Here is a 22,701-nt window from a genome sequence, read left to right on the forward strand (position 1 = left end):
TTTTTATAAAGGAAAAAAACATAATAAATGTATTGTTTAACTTATTTGATAATTTATTCTCCAATAATATCGGCAATCTCATCTCCACAATCACCAATAAAAATCATTAAAACATTTAATTGAGATGTAAAATCTTAATATTGATTGAGAAAACTTAATTCAATAGATTGAGAAAACTTAAATCAACAAATTAAATAGTAAGTGAAGAATTTGGTTTGGTATATTATTTTATAAAATTTATAATATTTAAAAAAAATGTTTTAAAAAGTATTTTACAGTTTAATATGACAACGATGTTGTAAAACATTATGTAATATAAATTTATGTTGATTTGACCAAATTATTTAAAATAAAATTAAAACTAAAAGTTATTTTTATTAGAAAAAAAACGTAATTTTATTATCAGGTGAAATACAATTACATTATGTTTATAACTACATTATGTTTATACATGTAAGAGATATATATAGATTTTTCCCATAGTGTGGTAGAACTGCCATTGTGCAAAAATGTATATGTTGTATAAGTGTCGTCATAAAGAACCTGTATGTGTGCTAGCAAATGAGAACAAGAAAAAAAGTTGTGGAAGGAGTGTGCTATTAGTGAGTTTACAATGAAAACAATGAGAGAGCAAAAATATTATTCTATATTATCATCCTTGATTGATCCAGGAGGATTCCGTTGATTCAGTTGCATGTGTTCAAGTGTCGTCGTCACTTTAGTTCAGCTTCGACAGTTCAACAATGTTGATTATGGATCAGCTTGTTCAGGTAATGTTTATGGTTTCATGGCGTTCAATTAAGATGGTTTAGCACCTGGTTGTCAACTTGTGTTCATCGACATTTCTGCCAGGATTGGTTGACGACATGTGTGTTTTCATTCGACTAGCAGGTTTTGATGTCGACATGAGTATCGTTGATGGCAAAGGATCGATATGGTTCGTCGTCAAGTTTTCGTCGCAACTGTGGACTATATCGATGATATGCATTGGTATGTCATCATGCGACAAATGTTGCTAATGTCGCTTAGTGATGAAAGACTATAAAAAGGGTTGAAAAGTTTCATGTACTAAACCCTAATCTACATCTAAGTCCAAAACCTATGCCTAAGTCCTAATCTAACCATCACATTCAAATGGTTATCAAATGCTAAATCTATACCTAAAACCTATTACCCAAGTCCTAAGTTCTAAGTCCTATCGCATCACATAAACCTATGTTTAAAAATCCTAAAACAAGCTTTTATCAACCCTCAGGCATATGTAATATGTTTTAACAAACAAAAACATTACAAATAATAACCAATACAGTCCCTAACCGCAACTCCATAAACCACGCTGGAACCGTAACATATGAGCAGATGGAATATAACCACGAGGGTTGAATCCGCGCTATTTGCAGTCAGAGTTACGATTAACCACCAACGGGGATTGTCAGCATGTGAACAGGTTAGAATTTCACCGTGCCGTTAGGGAGTTAGCCGCAACGGGAATCGTGTTCACATGAATGATTAAAGGCGCTAACAGTTACAAGTAGCAGTCATTGTCGGAGGTTACACTAACCACAACGTCTTGACCATGGGTGTGTGAACACACGATAGTAGACCACGTAGTCAGCGGGAAATTGCCGGAACTGTTGGAGCCCTAACCGCAGTTTGTAATGACTGTACACATGCGCTGTCAGCGCCCTCCAACTAGTTAGCTAACCACTAATGAATTCAGGTTAAACTAAAGTCTAAAAGTGGGTTTTGTTGGGTTTTTCTGTGCCAACTAATTCCTCCACCATGTCCACCTACCCTAGGTGTCACTTTGTAACAAGACCGAGTTCCAAAACTCATCTTGAGTCAACCAAATTCACCTAAAACCTAGCCAAGGAGGTTTTGGTGTATTTGCAGGCCTTTAAAAGGCGGATTTGCCTTCATGGAGAAAGGGAGTGGTTTTGATATTTTGTTTGCAGATTCTGGAGGTCATTGGCGGTTTTGTTTTCAGTGTTACGGGAGCATCTGGAGTCGGTTTTGGAAACCGTAAGAAGCGTTGGAAAGCTGGTTCAGAGGGCTATCTGATGACAGTGATCAAAAGTGCCTGCATGCACATTAATACTAATCAATTATCTGTGTAATCAACACCTTCTTCTCATTGCTAATAAAAATGGTCGCCCATCTTGAAAGCGGAGCCAAAGACGTAGTCCATCAGGGACGAACTCCATCACCAATCTTGATGTCTAATATCGTTGTGTTTTTACTGTTTTCACTTCTGTTATGCATCATTTTTATGATTAATCAACTGTCGTAAGTGTTCTTCTCAAGCAATTTTTCCTCGATTTTCACACTTTCAGCTAACATTCAAATCATTAATTTTCAATCAATTCTACATCAGTTTTAGTTTATGATCATTTCAGATCATATAATTTGGTATTAGAGCAGGTTACATTGTAGAATTTTCCATTGAATGTTAACCAGGTCAAAGTCGCAACGAGGAGAAGGAATCCTTGAGCAGATCGATCTAGAGATTGGAAAGCGACAAGTCGATCATAAATCGACCATGTCAGGATCTGATGCAGGTGAAAAAACTGAAACTAAGATGAGTGAAGAACAGTTTCAGCAGGCATTCTTGACTATGCAGCAGATGTTGGGAGAATTGTACGAAGACAAGAAGGTGAGAGATGCAACTTCTTCTTCAAAACCATCGAAGAAGGACAAAGGTAAAGGGAAGACTGATAAACCTCCTTCACCTCCATCATCTCCATCATCCTCTTCTTATTCTTCTTCTTCCAGTGCAGAATCTAAAATGAAAAAGAAACCTAAGAAAACATCTCTTTTGAAACTTGATGTTAAATTTGAGTTACTTATTTATGATGGTGAAATGAATCCTGAAAAGCTAGATAACTGGATTAAGAAGTTAGAAGTGCATTGTCACATTCAAAACATTTCTAGCGATAAAACTAAAATTTAGTTAGATACACTTAGAATGGGGGGAACAAATTTAATCTGGTGGGAAAGTAAAACTCAGATAAATGTAAAGCGTAAAGGAAAAGTCATCTTGTCATGGTCTAAGTTTTTAAAGGCTCTTAGGAAATAGTTCTATCCTTTAGGATACATGCAACAAGCTGTTATTGATTGGCAGCATCTGAGGCAAGGTAAAGGGCAGAGTGTTCAGGAGTTTACTTGGGAATTTAGAAAGAAAGCATTGGCGCTTGGTCTTTCATTGGATACACGTGAAACTTTGTTAAAATACATCGGTAGTTTACATTCATATTTGCAACATACTTTATTGATGTTTAATCCTAATGATTTTGATGAGGTGTGTGTTCAGGCCATACATATTGAATTAGGTGGCAGACCATTCAAGTTTTCATCGCAGTCATCCAAAGAGTTGGAAACCAAAGATTCCAATGACAGTAAGGGGAAGAACAATTCGAAGAGAAAGAAATCAGTGATCGTTCAGAAGGAAAGACCTACCTTTTCTCATTGCCAAAGAATTGGTCATGATGAAGTGAAGTGCTGGAAACTTCATCCAGAACTTAATCCCAAAAATTTCCTTAAGGACAAGGATGAAAAGAAGGCCATTGCAGCAGTCCAGCAAGATCTAGGTTTAGATTCAGGTGATGAAAGGAGGATAACCGCCATGGTTACGACAGGTAAAACTTTTGACACTGGTTCAAGTTTGAAAACTATTGCATCTTCATCAAACATAAATCCTTCACATGAGGATAAAAGAGTTGAATTGTTTAACATAAGGATAACTTCTAAGCATACAAATATAGATACAATGTTTGATAGTGGATCACAGGTGAATCTAATCTCTGAATATTTAGTTAAAAGTTTGGGTTTGGAAACACGGAATCATCCAAGACCTTACCCATTAGGATGGCTAAATAAATCAACTAAGATAAAAGTCACCAAACAGTGTTGATTAAGATTGCCATAACAACTAATTATATTGATGAAGTGGAATTACATGTGGTTCCAGTAGACATATGTGGAGTTGTCTTAGGAAGTCCTTATCTTTATGATCGTGATGCAATATTTTACAGGAGAGAACATAAATATCACCTTAAGAAAGATGGGGTTGAATTTATTGTCAGGGCACATCAAAGTAAAAATCACTTGAATTTAGTTAATGTTAATCAGATGAAGCGATTAATAAGTTCAAACAAGAGGTTTGTAATCATGTGTGTAAAGGATCAACATAACAATCAACATGATTCTTGTTTAAGTTATGCAACTCAGCTTAAAGATGGTTTGTTTAAAAAGATAGAAACTTGTTCAGTTCTATGTAAAACCAAACATCTTATTCATAAGTAGGGAATACAACATGAGTTACAGTTTGTGCCTAAATCTCCTCTTCCTAATGTCAGAATGAATCAATACAGTTTAAGTTTGGAACTTAACAGTTGTAGGGATACAGGTCAGTATTGGGGAAAGTCAGTGTTCGATTTCTCTTGTATTGTGTCGCCATGTCATGTCTCAAATAGTTTGGAAACCTCTTTTCAAGTGGAGAGGAAACCTATTTGTTTTCACATCAAAGAATTTTTGAAAGCAGTGTCAAAGTGTCTAATGGGAACTTATGCATAAGAGGAAAGTGATAATCAATGGGAACATCATTTAATGAATAAGGACAAAGTGATTCAAGCAAATAAACAGCTAAATCAATACTTTCAAAGGCAAACTAAGTTGCAACAAATTTCACCTTACAGTTGGATAGGTTCATTGCAGCAAGTTCACTTAGTAATCGAGAATCAGGAAAGTATGTTTAATCAAGTAGCTAGTTTGATGTCAAAAGTATCTTTGATTGTCTCTCTCATTCCACAAAATAGATTGTTTATACATGTTGATGGTATTAAACAACATCCAATAGAGACTGTTTTCAAAGATTATGAATCACTAACTCATGGTTCTTTGTGGAAATAATTCAATTGCCATGTTTATAGCAGGTTGTTTTCCCATTGTCGCAAGTTTTTCATACTGCAGATGGATGAAATAGGTCACTGATTTAAAAGGTACTATGGTTAGCATGATCAGGGTCGTCACTTGTAGGTGATTGATCGAATGCATTGGTACATCATCAAGTCAAGGTGGAAAGAGAGGGAGTTATACCCTCATCGACTAATTGTTTAGTCAAACTTTTGTGGTCCAAAAGCTTTCCAGTGGAGAGGAATGATCCAGGAGGATTCTGTTGATTCAGTTGCACAGGTGTTCAAGTGTCGTCATCAGTGCTCAGTGTCGTCGTCACTTCAGTTCAAATTCGACAGTTCGACAGTGTTGATTATGGATTAGGTTGTTCAGGTAATGTTTATGGTTTCATGGCGTTCAGTTAAGATGGTTTAGCACTTGGCTGTCGACTTGTGTTCATCGACAATTCTGTTAGGATTGGTCGACGACATGTGTGTTGTCATTCGACTCGCAGGTTTTGATGTCGACATGGGTGTTGTTGATGGCAAAGGATCGATATGTCTCGTAGGCAGGTTGTCGTCGCAACTGTGGGCTATATCGACGATATGCATTGGTATGTTATCATGTGATAAATGTTGCTAATGTCGCTTAATGATGAAAGATTGTAAAAAGGGTTGAAAAGTTTCATGTACTAAACCCTAATCTACATCTAAGTCCAAAACCTATGCCTAAGTCCTAATCTAACCATCACATTCAAATGGTTATAAAATCCTAAATCTATACCTAAAACCTATTACCTAAGTCCTAAGTTCTAAGTCCTATCGCATCACATAAACCTATGTTTAAAAACCTTAAAACCAAGCTTTTATCAACCCTCGGGCATATGCAATATGTTTTAACAAAAAAAAACATTACAAATAATAACCAATACAGTCCCTAACCACAACTTCATAAACTGCGTCGGAACTGTAACGTATGAGTGGATGGAATATAACCACGAGGGTTGAATCCATGTTGTTTGCAGTCAGAGTTACGATTAACCGTCAACGAGGACTGTCAGCATGTGAACAAGTAAGACTTTCACTGTGCCATCAGGGAGTTAGTTGTAGCGGGAAATGTGTTCACATGAATGGTTAAAGGTGCTAATAGTTATGGGTGGCAGTCATCGTCAGAGGTTACGCTAACTGTAGCGTCCTGACCACGGGCGTGTGAACACACGACAGTAGACCACGCAATCAGCGAGCAATTGTCGGAACCGCCAGAGCCCTAACCGTGGTTTGTAACAACTGTGAAAATGCGTTGCCAGTGCCTTTTGCCTGGTTAGATCACTGCTAACGGATTTAGGTTAAACTAAAGTCTAAAAGTGGGTTTTGTTGCATGTTTTTGTGCCAACTAATTCCTCCACCATGTCCACCTACCCTAGGTGTCACTTTGTAATAAGACCGAGTTCCAAAACTCATCCTGAGGCAACCACATTCACCTCGAACCTAGCCAAGGTGGTTTTGGTGTATTTACAGGCCTTTAAAAGGCGAATTTTCCTTCATGGAGAAAGGGAGTGGTTTTGATATTTTGTTTGCAGATTCTGGAGGTCATTGGCGGTTTTGTTTTCAGTGTTACGGGAGCATCTGGAGTTGGTTTTGGAAACCATAAGAAGCGTTGGAAAGCTGGTTCATAGGGCTATCTGATTACAGTGATTAGAAGTGATTGTGTGCACATTCAGACTAATAAATTCTCTGTGTAATCAACACCTTCTTCTCATTCCTAATAAAAACGATCGCCCATCTTGAAAGTGGACCCAAAGACGTAGTCCATCAGGGACGAACTCCGTCATCAATCTTGCTGTCTAGTATCACTGTGCTTTTACTGTTTGCACTTCTGTTATGCATCATTTTTATGATTAATCAACTATCGTAAAGTGTTCTTCTCAAGCATGTTTTCCTCGATTTTCGCACTTTCAGCTAACGTTCAAATCATTAATGGTTAATCCATTCTACATCAGTTTTAGTTTATGATCATTTCATATCATTGATGAAAGGTCGATGGTAGTACTTATAGGCTTGAGCATTTAGTGATTATGTATAATGTGATCATCCATGTCCCACATGCCATCAGAATACCCTCCTTAGAGAGGGTATCTGCAACTGTGGTGTTATGCTCCCTGTATATATGTAAGGTCGAGAAAGAAGTGAGAGTCGATTTACAATGAGTTATTTCATTCATTAAGGGCTAAATCCTTAGATTGTGACATCTTTATAATTAAAATTAAAAGATAATAATTAATACTTGATATAATTATATAAGTTTGAGTTAGTCATTTGATGGGTTTAGCGATAGTGCTTTACAAGCTCATGGTATTGCATAGCCCATGGTATTTGTCTATGGTATTTTTTATGACGAAGCTTATTTAAAGGCATGAGGAAATCCATTATTCAATGCAAGATTGTCATCTTATATCCATATGAACTCCAAACTTGATCCCTGTATGTGCTTGGTAGATCCAAATTTAAGATGGATTTAGGTTGGTTTTAACATATCTCTTTCTATCTTTTTCTTCCCAAGGAAAAATCGTAATTATTCAACTTGAGAACAAGGAACAAAATTACAATTTGCAGATGTTGAAAATAATTGTTCATGTCAACCTATTAGATGATGCAAAAATAAAAGAAAAAACTATAGAAAATTACAATTTTTGGGTCTAAGTGTGATTAAAGACACTTAGCTACCCCTTTTTGCCTTTCTTTTTCTCAACTTTTTTCCTCACTAGACTTGGTTGGGAGCGGCAATTACATTTTCCAATTGATTTTCACCTAAATTAAAGGGGATTTCTTTATCCAAGTCTGAGCACTCAGATATATGGGATATTTTAAAGCGCCCAACTTCTTTTCAATGGGTGTTTCCTCTTTCTATGACATTGTAACTATAGTTTGTGTTGATTCAATACCTCTCTGGCTTTGAACCTTTATTCCTCCCTTCTCTACCCCTCTATCAACTTATATGCCTTGTTGGTTCTGGACATCCACATTTATATGATTCTCCATTGTTTCTTCGTCCTCTTCTTCTGAGAGATGCAAATTTGGAACCTGCTATCTCTTTGGCTTTTGGGGTTGTTTATTTTTTATTTTTTGGAGCTTTCTTTGCTTGTGGACATGTGTTTTGTAAATTCCTATTTGAAAACAGATACAACACCTGAATGTCGTGTTTAAAAAATTTAATGGTTGGGACCACTAAATACTATTATGAATCAAGTGAATGCGGTCAGTTAAACCTTTACTAAGGTCTACCTCTTCACAGATTCTAGCAAAGGTGAACATTATTTTTTCAGGTCTTTCCAAATCTGTCTTTATGAACTTCCCTAGAGTCTTTCCAATTCCCTTTAATACTTGGTGGTGCCTAAAGGAAGAGGGGGGTTATGTAATTTCACCCAAACCATCATTTTGGATACCACCATTGTGCTTGCGTTGAAACTCAGAAACCATGGGGTTATAAATATACCTACCCTGCCCCAAAACTATGCCCCCTCATTTAAGGAGAAGTCCAGATCCTTTTGTGTATCAAATTGTATAGTAAAAAAATTGTTAGAACAAAGGAGTATATCATAGTTGGGGGTCCAGGTGGAGAATACCCATTGATTTATATCCTCCAATTTGGGCCAAAAATCCATCAATTCTACAAATAATATCTTGAGATTGGAGGATATTGAAAATATCATTTATCTTTGGAAGATTAACTTCCATAGATGGAGCATATTCCGTTAGTTCAACAATGTAAGGGCTTGGAAAATTTTGGATTTGAGCAGATGAGATGTGTATCTCCCTTGTGTTTCTTCCTGGGAAGAACACAATACACTGGGGATTTTGGATCAAACGACCTCCTTATATGATGTTTCTCCATTAGGGTTATTAAAACTCTTCGCTTCACCTCTCAACCTCAAATTTAAGATAATGGTGGATTCATGTACAATACCATATTGCCTCATTATCATAGAGTCCTATAACATTTTCCCCTCATATAATAGAGTTTGAGGAGCTGTTATTTCAACGATTTTCTAAATTCTTTGTTTCAGATCTCCAACCAAATTGTTGCCCCTGGTCTAGAGAATGGTGGTTTTTTCTTTAAGACAATTTAAAAATATCTAAAATGATCCATGTTCCCTCTTCTTTGTCCTTTTTATCAGATCTATAGGGATATGGGGGTTAAGGGTTAAGAGAGTGTGGGGATATAAATAAGCATCACTTTTAGCCCCCGACGAAATTGATGAAAGAAGATTGAGCCTCCTGGTTACTCTTTCATCCCCATCATAGTAGGGAGGGAGTATTACACTAAAAAATTAGCAACGATATGAACATCAAACCTCATATGAATGGATGAGAACCAAGATATGAAAAAAGAGAATCCCACGGGAAAACTCAAACCACCTTCACTTCCTCAGCTACCTGACTGCTTGACATGAGAAGAATCCTGAATATGAAGGATTCATATGCAGTCCCCCTATGCAAATATCCTTGAGATGGCAACAACCATAAGTTTTTTGAGGTAAAAAAATGGTCATAGATGCAACTTTCTATGTCTTTTTGGAATGGCGGCCTCCCCATGCATGAGACTTGCATGTGCCCACAATGACCATAGGCATTCTAGTGTCGAGAGATGGCCATTTCTCAAAGATACATCCCCCATGCATTAGACCACCCACATCGAATGCAGAAACAAGAACTAAGCCAATGATCCCTATTCTTCCATCCTTGAAAGTTTTATGCTCCTTACCCTCGGTGGTGGTGATTGTTAGTTTGCTGATAGGAAATACCCTAGGGTTGCTGGTGTGCTCCATTATCTAAATCTTGTTTATGGCCAACCATATCTCTATCTTCATAGTAATATGGTTTGTTTAATATTATAATTAATTAATCTAAATTTATTTACTAAAAAAAAACAACTATGAATCCACTATCCTATTTTCATAAATTAAACATAATCAATTTTTATAAAGGTACCAATATATTTGTATAACAATGTCACTAACCATTATTAAAAATAATGAATTGGATTCAACATGTAGAAGAAAATTAGGGTGGAAGTTTCATGTATACACAGTTAGGGTTGGATATGAAGAGCTTCTATTCTCTATGTAGGTCCCCTTAAATCCCCTCTCTCGAAAAAAATGTGGCTAAACAATGCCATCCCCAAAGTCAATACCTTATGATAGCTCCTCATCCATAAGAAAATTCCGACTTCTGAAAACCTCCAAAAAAGAGGCATCCAAGGTCCTTCTTGGTGCTCCCTTTGTAACCAACATGAAGAATCAATCCACCATCTTGTCTTGTCTTGTCCCTATACTTCACAAGTTTGGTCTATGGTTTTGTGACCCTTGTATATTCGACTGAAATGGCCTACATACCTTTATGTCCTGATATCCAGCTAGCATAAATAGTATTCAAGATCTTTCACTGGGAAGCCTCTTCTCAAACGGATTTGTATTTCTCTTCTAAAGTATTTTTGTTGGAAAATCTGGTTGTCCCGAAATAACTCTATCTTTAAAAAAATTTCCATTCCTCCAAGATCAATGGCCCTAAAGGTTATCTCCTTTTGTGAGGAATACAATAGAGAAAAGATAAGATGTTTCTCTCCCCACTTAGATTTGCATGAGCCCTAGTGGATGGATTCATTGCTTGACTCTCTGAGATCTCTCCCATTTTCTTTTCCCTATCATTGTTGCACTGGGTCGTCCTTAAAGCTTCGGTTATCAGATGTTGAATTTAAAGAATGGAAGAACTCCCAAAATAATTGGATCCTTTTTTTTTATGGAGCCTCAAAAAAGAATCCAAGTGGGGGGGGGGGTTCTCTTAAATCCTGAGGGAAACCAAGAAGTTAAGTATTCCTGGGGACTTAACAAGAGGACAGACAATCTTGATGAAATGTATGGAATCCTATTTAGACTCCATTTTGATAAAGAAATGGAACTCTCCAAGATATAAATCTTGGGATATTCCCTTCTAACCATTAAACATTTACAAAGAGGATATCTTCCTATGAATAATCACCTAAGCCTTCTTCTCCCCATAATTATTAGTATTTTGGACTACTTTCCTCACAAGACCTTCTATCACATCTTGAGAAATCAAAATAAGGAAGAAGATGCACAGGAAAATCAATCTTGTCTTCTAGAGGCAGGACATATCATCATTAAATGTATGTTTGGATGGAAAATTATTCCATGATGAATTCATTTCATGTTCCTACTCATTGTATCAATTGTAATGCCTATGGGTATGCTAGAAAAGGAAAAACCATCTTGGAGGATATCAAGACAAACTTCCTTAAGTCCTCCACCTCCCATAGCATTAGCAGTCGTATGACAATTGTTTTGTTTTTTGGGCTTGTCATCATGGATGAGGTGGCTGTCTTAGAGTGAGCATGTCATGCAGACTCCTAGCCCTTACAGCCCTTGCAAGTGGAAATTTCATCCTCCAAACAATATTGCAAACATATTTTTTCCCTCATACCAGATTTCTTGAAGAATCAGGATGTTAGGCATTAATGGTGTTATCACTCAGGTTGTCCTTAAGCTCCTTAAAGGATACGACCGAGGTAACCACAAACCAATCTTTGGACTGCAGGTCCTAGCCTACCTGCAATCAGAGAGGGTTCTCTCTTTGTAATTTAGCTTTGTTTTGGGTTGATTTTAGGCTAGTTATGATGTCCTTGGGTTTTGTTTTGATTTTGGTGGGATGGAGGATTCTTTCAAGCAGAGTTGGGATGCATAGTGTGAGAAGTTCAAACCATTGGGCATGGAGTCATGGATTAGGCCTGCTGTTGCGTTTTCTTGGTCACAAGAGGAATACAGAGCATGATAGGTACACATAAAACAATATCAAGCTGGAATAAAGGTGGAATGAAGGTCAGTGAATGAAAGGCAACTAAGTATCTCTCATTATGCTAACAGAGGGAAGGTGAATGAACATTTATATAGGAGCAATCAAGGATTCCTAAACAACATTCATATATGAAGGAACTAGTTTAAATATGAGCAAATCAGTATTCATATTCAGGACTAATTCAGAGGAAAACATAGATAAATTACAGAAATTGAGAACAGAATACAACTAAGTAAGCTCTGAACTATTCTTTCTTTCTGCTATTTAGATAGTGAAACAATGGTGGCATAAACACATGTAAACTGTAAACAGAGGTAAGAAACACTTATTGGGCTATGTAGAAGCATCAGAATTCCATAGTCACTCTTCAGCCATTAAAACACAACAGTCAGTTCATCTCCCAAACATTCCAGCGATCTTTGATTATAGAGACTCTCAGAAAATACAGTGCAAGTCTAGAGAGGAAAGTTATCGACCAACCAACCCTTTAAACAATGCAGAGGGTGGTATAAATAGGGAAAATATCTACAAACAACAGATCTGAGATAGATCTCCTGAAATAAATGTCTTTAACCTAATTTGTACAGAAGTAAATGCCAGAAATATCTATCTAACAGCTGCGCTGGGGCAGCTGGCAACCCAAAATATCTATTACAACAGATCTTAAGCAGATCTGAGGAAAATGAGTGCTTTAATCTATCTTATCTTGAAGTAAATGCTTAAAACATTTATCTAAGTGCTGCGATGGGGCAACTGCCTCAAAAATGGATCAAAATCTGTCCTTATGGCTCTGTGCTGGCTCTTTAGCCATAACTGTGCTTTAAATTCATTTATCTGTGCCTGCAAGTGGTTCTGCTGCCTTAAGTGGCCAAAACTGTGAGTTGGTGAGCCTTTATGGCTCAGAGCTACTTTATTGACTTTGCTGGGAGGCTCTTTAATGATTTCCTGCTTCGGGTTCAAAGTTTTCCACTGAAAACCTTCACTGATACACTTTGCCGCATCCTGATACACTTTGGCACTGAATCTGGGCCTTTTCTCACCGCTGATACTCTTTAAACTGTCCCATCGCCCCCTTTCTGCCTTTTCAAGGCAAAATAACTGCTGCAAAAGCTTCCGTGGCCTTTGGGATGCTATCGGCGCTTGGCCGATCAAAAATAGCATTAAACCTGAAGAAAACTGCAAAAAGGGAGGATTTATATGCTGCTGACTGTACCGAGGCCGAAACTGGCTCTCTGAAGCAAAACTGGGCCTTGGAGCGATCCACAAATGGCTAAAGGATGCATGAATTCCTTTATCGGGAGCCGGGCGCGGGCATATATGTGAAAATATGAACAAATGCCGCCTTTTCTTTATAACAGGCAAAATGCCCATTTACACGCAAAAATCACAAAAAATCGGGGCGGGAGTGACATTGTTCATCAGATTAAATCGTAGCCGTTGGATCCGGCGCGGGCCGATCCAACGGCTGGCGCTAAATCGGCAGCTTGGCGGATCGGCGGTCTCAACACTTAACCCTCCGACGAGCGATATAGAGGGCGGACCCGAAATTGCTTTGAGGCCCCCTTTATTTTATTTCGGGTCCGGCCCATCGGCGGAACCCAAATCGGCGGTTTTTACAATGGAACGGGTCCGCGGACCCGAAATCTTTAAGTGCTGCATTTTATTGTTTTTCGGCTCCGGCATATCGGAGCCTTTCCACTTCGCTGTACAAGGGGCCTTTACGGACCCGAAAACCTTATAAGCTGCGCTTTATATCTTTTCGGCTCCGCTGGTCGGAGCCATATATGGGGTTGCTGCGAATCAATATGAGCCGTTGATCAGCGGGCCGAATGGGCGGCTGAGATTAAATCGGCACTTCGGCAATCGGCGGGGCAGCGGGTATACACATGTGTGCGATCGCCGAAACGATGCGGACCGTTGATCCGGGCGGAACGATGGACGGCTATGATTTCATCGGTGCTTTACCGTCGGCAATATCGCAATAAGGCTTGTGATAGGTGAAAATGAGGGGTTTTTACGTTAAACTTAAGTTTTATGAAAACTTAGGTTTATGCGGTAAAATGCGATATATGTGGTAAAACATGAAATTGCGATGCGGAGGGCTCTCGATAGCAACATCGCTGTGGAGCGGGGGTAAAAAGAGAGCTTTTGTATTCGGAGCAGGGTTTTAACACAAAAGGGAAGCTTTATGAAATCAGAGGGGCCTCTTTAGTGATTCAAAAGGGTTTCTAAGGCATCGGAAGGGGTCCGATAGCCTAAAAGATGGGTTTTAATGCTTGGAAGGAGTCCAAAATGCATGAGAAGATGGTTAAGGAGGAAAAGGAGGGTTCTTGCTAAGTTTCAGATAAACTTAGCAATTCCCAAGCACACTTATGGTTATTTTTCAACCAGGGGGAGGGGATAAGTATATAGGGGAGTTATTAACATAGTTTTAGTAGGGGGAGGGGAGATAGATAGGGAGTTACATAGTATAGCTAGAAATTAATATGAAAATGATAAGAAAGTGCTAAGTTCAGAGATCTTAGGCTATTTAAAGGGGAAAGTGACTCAAAGAGTGAATAAGAGTACTCCTAAGCAAAGTAGACCTTTACTTAGGCAAATATAATGAAAAATGATGGATTTAAGAGATATCAAGCAGATCTTGACCTCTTTGGGGAGGTTAGTGAATGATTTGGGGAATAAGAAGAAGGAGGAGGTTAGACATGCCTCGCTTGAGCTGATCAAATGGAAAACTGCCTCATACTTGTGACCTAAATGGATATAACACTTGAAAACATGAAACTGATCACAATCATTGATTCTGCAACCACAAAACTACTTACCCAGCCTACTTATCTAACATTTTCTCTTCTTTTTGGTTTGGGTGCACTTGAACTAGCAAACCCAGCTTTACAACTTTTCTTTTGACTATCCTCCTATCTAAATCAATCCTTATTGCTGTCGGGGCTCAGATTAAGCTGTTGAGCACCCAAGATTCTCTACCTATCTACAAATCTGCCAAGATTAAACAGTTTGGACAGATGTTCATCTCTATATTCTAAAACAAGCAATTTAAACCTAGGGAAGCCAAGATTAAGCTGTTTGGCCTTCCCTTACCTGAAAGTTCTTCAAAAATGGAATAACTCATCAAAAATTGGAGTACAGCAGTGGCATTTAGACTAGCACACTTTCATGGCCTTTTCTTTGGCCTCTTTGGAAATATGGAGCATTGCAGCATGCAAAGTATGACATATTTGGCATGTAAAAATGTCAATCATGAAATATGAACACCTGTTGCAATAGGAGGCTAAACAATGGAATTCAATGTTAACGAGATATTTTTTGTGTGTGAGCCTTCAGGTCCCACAATTAAATTCATTGATGATGGTAAGGTGACGAGTATACAGGTTTCTGGAAGGCGGTGTTTTTTTGGGATCTGAGTTAAACTTTCTTGGTGCAAGGGGGTTCTTCAAGTTCAGGAAGGTTCCAGTCACGAGGTTGATCCAGATAGTAGCAAGAGACACCAACCCTATGTCGTGAACTAGGAATTTTATTGCAAATTTAGAATCGAAGCTCCATGGTTTCCCCTACTTGATTATGAAACCAATTTTCTCTTCTGGTTGGTGAAGAGTTGTGCATTCTTCTTCTTTGGCTCATCCTTGGTTTCTCAAGTGGTTCATGGAGGAAATTTTGGGCTCCTTCAAGGTAGATTTGTCATCATTTCTGAAGAAAATGAGGTCCCTTTGCCAACTTGAGCAGTTTAACCCTCCATACTCTAGACATTGGTGGTTCTAGCCTATGGAAGCGATTGTGCACGAGTTTCCATGTTAAATTTGTCTCGCTAGTTCTTTGAAGGTACCCCTCTATCTGCACTGATGTTCATTATAATGTTGTCTTTTTAATGGTATAATTCTGATCTTTTTAGTGGGTCTTGGCCTTTCTCTCTTCATGTTTTCTACACTTTTGTGCCTCGAGCACCCCAGTCCTCCCCCCACCCTAACATCAACTTGAGCCACTCCTTTTGTTGACCTCCCATCTCCTTTTTGTCCCTTTGGTTCAAACTCCAGGCTTATCTAGCACTTGATCCTTCTTGGACATATTCTCTCTTCCTTTGGTCAGTTTCACATGGAGCATAGTATTGTTGAAAATAACAACAAGAAATGTTAAAAATAACATCTAGAAATTCCAATTTAATTTGTCCTTGAATTAAATTGAGAATTAAAATTGTAATTCTTTTCTCATAGCAACTTGTAATAATTAACTAAGTTAAGTTGATTTAGTTAACTTAGGAATTTTTAGTTGGGAGTCAATCTAGAGTCATGTAAGTGTGATCCCTAAGTTTTAGGGGTATAGATTGAGTTTATTGGAGTTGTAATTAGATAACTCAATTCAACTGAGTCATAGTCAGTTAAACTAGTTATAACCGTTGCAGGAACTAATAAAGGTCTGGTAGTGATTTGGTGCACCAGTGCATCCTCAATGCCACACCAACTAACTGAAGATTCACCTAGAGATAACGCATGCATGTCAGTTCAGAGGAAGACACAGTTGATATTAGAGTGTAGGGACAATTTACTATCAGTTGTATGATTTTTCGAGTTGTACAGATGGCGCATGCAATTAGTTGAGGACCTATGTTTGGATTGCATATTTAGGAAGTAAGGATTTCCCTTTAAATAAATGATAATTCTCTTAGGAATTGTGCTAGGAATCAAAAGCTTGAAGGCTTGGAACTTTGGCTAAGTATTGGCCAAAGGAAGTCAGTCAAGCAAAGGATAGGAAATACTTGTGCAGGTTGAGCTTAAGGTTTAGCAAAGCATATTGTATTAATCCAGATTATTTGACTAGGAATTGCACAAGGAAATAGGGGCTTGGAAGGTAGCAGAATTGGCTAAGTGTTGGCCAAAGCGGGCTTGTGAGGTAGAGAGTTGATCATAATTGTGCAGGAATTGTTCTAGTGAGAACAAGTTTTGTATTTTCTTCTCAGATTTTTGATTAATGCAAAATAGATAGTCGGGGTTTTGAGCAGTGGATTTCCCCAGAGAAATATTGTGTTATGTGCGATTGATATTCTCCCTCTTGCTGATTATTGTTTTCATTGATCATTATTGGTTTTCGCTGTTCAGAGTCAAGTATATTCTTGTCTTGTGTTTTAGTACATTACATGAGATGTTGAATCTATAGAAAAATCTACATGGTATCGGATCTGAAGACAATATAGAAGAGAAGAATTTGAAGCTATACTTGCAGATTGATGGAGCTCTAATTCAGGGAAGATCCAAAAGACCTTATGTTCATACTTATTAATGGAGTTAGAAGGCTGCTAGTGGGTAGATTGAGGAGAGAGAAATTTTTAAGCGATGAGTTTACAGAGAAGATCTGAATTTTTTTGTTGAAATTTTTCGAAAACAAATAGAATATTTGGATTCCTTGCGAAAAAATACCCAAATTCAAAAACAAATAATCCGAATTGGAGTTTGGATGAGGGAGATATCGTCAATTTAAAATCAACTATTTTTTCAGAAAATCCTGTGACAGCTGGACATATGAAACAGATTGGTGTGCGACCGAAGATCCTGTATGCTCTTGAGGTACAAGATGCATGCAAAGCCTTGAAGAGAAAGGCAAAGGTTAGAGAATTGGTGGTTGAGAGGGGGATTGAATTACCTCTCAACATGCAACCCAAAAATCAGCCTCAGATGCAGTTTCAGACAATTGTGGAGCAGCCACAATTGGAGAAGCAGAGAGGAGACTGAGTGGAGGAATCCACTAATGCAGAGACCTCCAGTAGGGGGAAATTTGAATTCAAGTGGAAAGAGGAAACACATGCAACCATACCTCTAGGTGTGAGGTGGGGCGATGTGAAGTGATAGTCCCAAGAGGGTTGAAATTGGGAAGGGTCCATTGAGAGGTTTTATCTCATGGATCATACCTTGCTACAAGAGCCTAAAATACATAGTAGCAGGAGGAATTAGTGGTGGCTGATGCAGTCAGATATTAGGACGACAGAGGCTAGATAAGTCAGATACTAAAGAGCGCAGAGAAGATTTGATAACAATGTAGAAAGGCCAAGTCAGCGTAAACGCAGAGCTTTCAGTCGATAAAGGTAGTAGCAGTCAGAGACTTTGATGGAAGATGCATCATATTGATTCAGGTTGGATGTTTTTTTAGTTTCATGAGTTGTTATAGTGACAACACTAGAGAGAAGTGTTGCACGTAAAACATTCCAAAGGTTCATGATTGGGATAGATTTGAATTCCTTTCTTGTTGAGAGGGAGTGTTGAAAATAGCAACAAGAAATGTTAAAAATAACATCTAAAAATTCCAATTTAGTTTGTCCTTGAATTAAATTGAGAATTAAGATTGTAATTCTTTTCTCATAGCAACTTATAATAGTTAACTAAGTTAATTTGACTTAGTTAATATAGGAATTTTGAGTTGGAAGTCTATTTGGTGTCATGTAAGTGTGATCCCTAAGTTTTAGGGGTTCAAATTGAGTTTATTGGAGTTATAATTAGATAACTCAGTGCAACTGAGTTATAATCAGTTAAACTAGTTCTAATTGTTGAAGGAACTAGTAGAAGTCTAGTAGTGAGTTGGTGCACCAGTGCATCCGCAGTGCTAACTGAAGGTTCACTCATAGATAAATCATGCATGTCAGTTCAGAGGAAGACCCAATTGAGATTATAGTGTAGGGACAATTTACTATCAGCTGTATAATTTTCTGAGTTGTATAGATGGTGCATGTGATCAGTTGAGGACCTATGTTTGGATTGCACAGTTATGGAGTGAGGATTTCCCTTTAAATACAGGTTAATTCTCTCAAGAATTGTGCAAGGAATCATAATCTTGAAGGCTTGGAACTTTGGATAAGTATTGACCAAAGGAAGCTAGTCAGAGAGAGGATAGGAATTACTTGTACAGGTTGAGCTCAAGGTTGAGCAGAGCATATTGTATTCATATAGATTCTTTGACCAAAAATTGCACAAGGAAATAGGGGCTTGGCACGCAGCAAAATTGGCTAAGTATTGGCCAGATTGAGATTGTGAGGCATAGACTTGATCATACTTGTGCAGGAATTGTTCTAGTGAGAACGAGCTTTGCATTTTCTTCTTAGATTTATGATTAATGCAATATAGATAGTCGGGGTTTTGAGCAGTGGCTTTCCCCAAAGAAATATTGTGTTATGTTTGATTGATATTATTCCTCTTGCTAATTATTGTTTTCATCGATCATTATTGGTTTCTGTTGTTCAGAGTCGAGTAGATTTTTATCTTGTGTTTTAGTACATTACATGAGCTGTTGAATCTATAGAAAAATATACGTGGTATCAAAGCTGAAGACAATATAGAAGAGAAGAATTAGAAGTTGTCCTTGTAGATTGATGGAGCTCTAGTTTAGGGAATATCCATAAGACCCTATGTGCAAACTTCTTATTAGAGCTAGAAGGTTTCTAGTGGACATATTAAGGGGCTAGAATTTTTTATGCGTGAGTTTGCAGAGCAGGTCTGAAATTTTTTGTTAAAAAAAAATAGTAGATCTGGATTCCTTACGAAAAAATACCCAAATTCAAAAACAAAATCATTCGAATTGTGTATGAATTTACAAGGTAAGTTCCTTAGATAGAACACCAAAGGACACCGCTCAAAAACAGATCACAAATCAATACATCAATACTCTCGACATGGTTAAAACCCTCAAAGATTGAAACAGTCCACCGCCTGAGCCAACACGACCACTTCAAGAAATTTATTAATTGTAAAATAAAGAAAAATTTCATAAGATTCTCTCATGAACAATCACCTAACAAATGGCCCTCCATTCTCTTTAAAGAAACATCATGGACCAATCAGGTGTTAAGACATGGATCATGTAGAAATTTTGAATAATATGGCACTTATTCATAGAGATTATCCCGATTAAACACTATTGCGGAATGCATGCATAATACATAAACTCCTCTACGTTGATCATCAATTTTGCGAATTAAAAACAATGAAACATCAATCGCATGCGCACATTAACACAATATGTAACCTAGGGAAAGCATACAATTGAAAACCCCACACTGTCTGTATATTATAATGATTGAGAACATGTAACAATACATAGTACAATACTCCTCACAAGTACTCAGTACTATCTCCACCTGTTACACACAAAATTAGCTCAGATCTGATCAATCACAGCTCAAATCGCCTCCACTGCTTTGCCTACCTCCACTGCGCAATCCTGCATGAGAATAATGATGAATGGCTGAAGCAAACTCGTATTTCCTTGGCTGAACCACGCAATCCTCATTGGCATAACTCAATCCCATTGATTGTGCAAGATATCATGCACAACTATAGTCACAACTGATAGCAATCTCAACCTCTAACACCTGTCTCCACTGAACTGCCCATGCACTGAGTTAACTGATGTATTCTTTAGTTGCTTTATGAGTTAATAACTAGTGAATTAATTAAGAATTAATTCACATCACTCATCACTAGTGTATTCTACAGTTAGACTAAATACAACTGGTTTAACCAAGTCAAATTGAACACAACTCCATCAACTCCTCAATCAACTCCACCAAAACTCAACCACATGAGTTCTAACTGAAGTCCTGCATGCAATAGCTCAACTAAACCACAAGAAAAGCATATTTCCTTCTGAAAGTTGCATGTGCCACATCCGTAGCTTGAACTGAAGTGCTCTAAGAGGATAAGATAATGTTTATAGTTCAAATATTATTATGAGCTAATAATATTCGACTGTTCTATTTTTAGCCTGGCAGTCTAAAAATAGAAACCACCCATATGTCTAAAAATAGAAGTCCATATATTTTTACCAACATGACCAATCATCCACAAATAGCATCCTGCAACTCATAGACCATGATCCATATGTCTAAAAATAGACATAGTCTAAAAATAGACTTTGCGCTAAAAATAGCCTGCGGGCCCACTTAGTGAAGGCGACTCCTTTCCACTAAGCTCCATAATCTTGTTGCATTTTCAACACTCCCTCTCAACAAGATATGGATTATCTGCAACCCTTATCATGCCTCTGGAACGTTCTGCATGCAACACATTTTCCCGGTCCACTTGCTCCAACAACACTTGGAACAAAAACTCTCCCAACTGACCACTCTGTTGGGCTAGGAACATACTCTGATGCTGAAGCTCTACCTGCTGCTGACAAGTGCTCCCTCTCTGACATCTGCACTACTACAACATCTCCATGCATCTCGCACCATTACACACCTCTCTGTGCCACCTAGCACTGTGCAAGACACTTGTGCCTCTCGCATTGCTGTAGCCTGCTAGCTATGCGCTGTCCTGGGATTCCCTACACTGTTGCTTTCTCTGCTGCTCCATCCGCATCTGTCTCTACCCAATCAGTCAGTTCTTGCTACTCCACATCGGGGCTACCGTAGCAAGGTCTCATCCAAGAGGTTGGGTACCTCAAGGATCCTGCCCCTCCTCCTTGGGACGATCAATCCACATCACCCCACCTCCTACTTGGAGGTATCGCTGCATGCGATCCATCTGCCCACTTGGCTCGAAGTTTCCCCCTACTGGAGGTCTCTGCATGAGTAGATGTCTCTACTCGATCTCCTCTCAACTTCCCTTGTTGTGGCTGCTCCACAGCCTCCTGAAATTGCTGCAACAATTGTGGCTCCTCCACAATCGTCTGAGACTTCTTCTGGCTCTGCATGTTAAGAGGTAATATACGCTCCCTCTCAACCACCAAGTCTCCATCAGTTGCCTCAATGCTCAAGGCTTTGCATGCATCTTGAACCTCAAGAGCATACAGGTTCTTGACCCGTGAACCAATCTGCTTCACCTGTCTAGTGATGATGTGTCTAAGGAAAACCTTTCCCTTACTGAAGACTACATCATAGCCTCTATCTTCCAGCATCGCGATCGACACCAAGTTTCTCTTCAATCCTGGTGCATACTTGACATAGGTCAAGGTAAGGCGAGCTCCATGCTCCCTCTGAAAAATAACCGTGCCTACACTGAGACACTATACTTCTCATCATTACCCATCGCTATGAGTATCTGAAGATCTTTCTCCTCCAAAGTACTGAACAAACTCTTGTCACCGGTCATGTGGAAAGACGCTCCACTATCAAGAAACCAACCACTTCCCACCATGGATAAAACCGTGCATGCAAAGAGTGTGAAGTCCAAATCAAACAGTGAAGCAAGTGCCTCACCTTTAGATTCTTCCCCATATCCCTTCTTGGATTTCTTCTTTGGGCAATTACTAGCATAATGGCCCAATTCATGACAACGAAAGCATCTCACCTTTGACTTGTCAACCTTCTTCCCATCATTGGAAGAACTGGAATTAGAAAGAGAATCCTTCTCCTTCCCCTTCTTTTGGCAGCCAAAGCGCAATTTTCTTCATCAGATTCCTTTGATGAAGATCTGTCCCTGGTATTCAACTTGATCTCCTCTTACACAAGATCCGACCAAAGTCTCTCCCATCCTGGCAATTTCTCCCAACCATTGACAGAGTCCTGATAGGAATGCCAACTCTTCGGAAGACCAAGGAGAGCCAAGCTCACCAAGTCCTCATCATCAACAGTCACCCCCACACTTCCTAGCTCATCCCGGCATTGGGTGAACTTCGTGAGATACTTGGGCATACTGTCTCCATTCTCACACTTAATGTTTCTGAGTTTATCCTTGAGTGCCAACTTCCTCTGGTCGCTCTTGCTTTGGAATAGATCTGTCAATGCTTTCCACATCAAGTATGGAGAAGCCTTTCCATGGAGGCTAGACACAATGTGATCCTTCACGCCCTCCAACAGAATCCTTCGACACTTTGCTGTCTTCTTTTGCCAAGCATCAACTTGCGCAGTATCTAGGCTTTGGGACCTCAACCTCTATGAACTCCTTCAGCCCATTATCATCTAACACTGCCTCCATCCTGTCTTTCCATGCAATAACATTCAAGCTGCCCT

This window comes from Pinus tabuliformis, chromosome 1_2, assembly GCF_031772625.1.
Source record: "Pinus tabuliformis cultivar Carrire ecotype Pingquan chromosome 1_2, CPIR1, whole genome shotgun sequence".
Classification (NCBI taxonomy): domain Eukaryota; kingdom Viridiplantae; phylum Streptophyta; class Pinopsida; order Pinales; family Pinaceae; genus Pinus; species Pinus tabuliformis.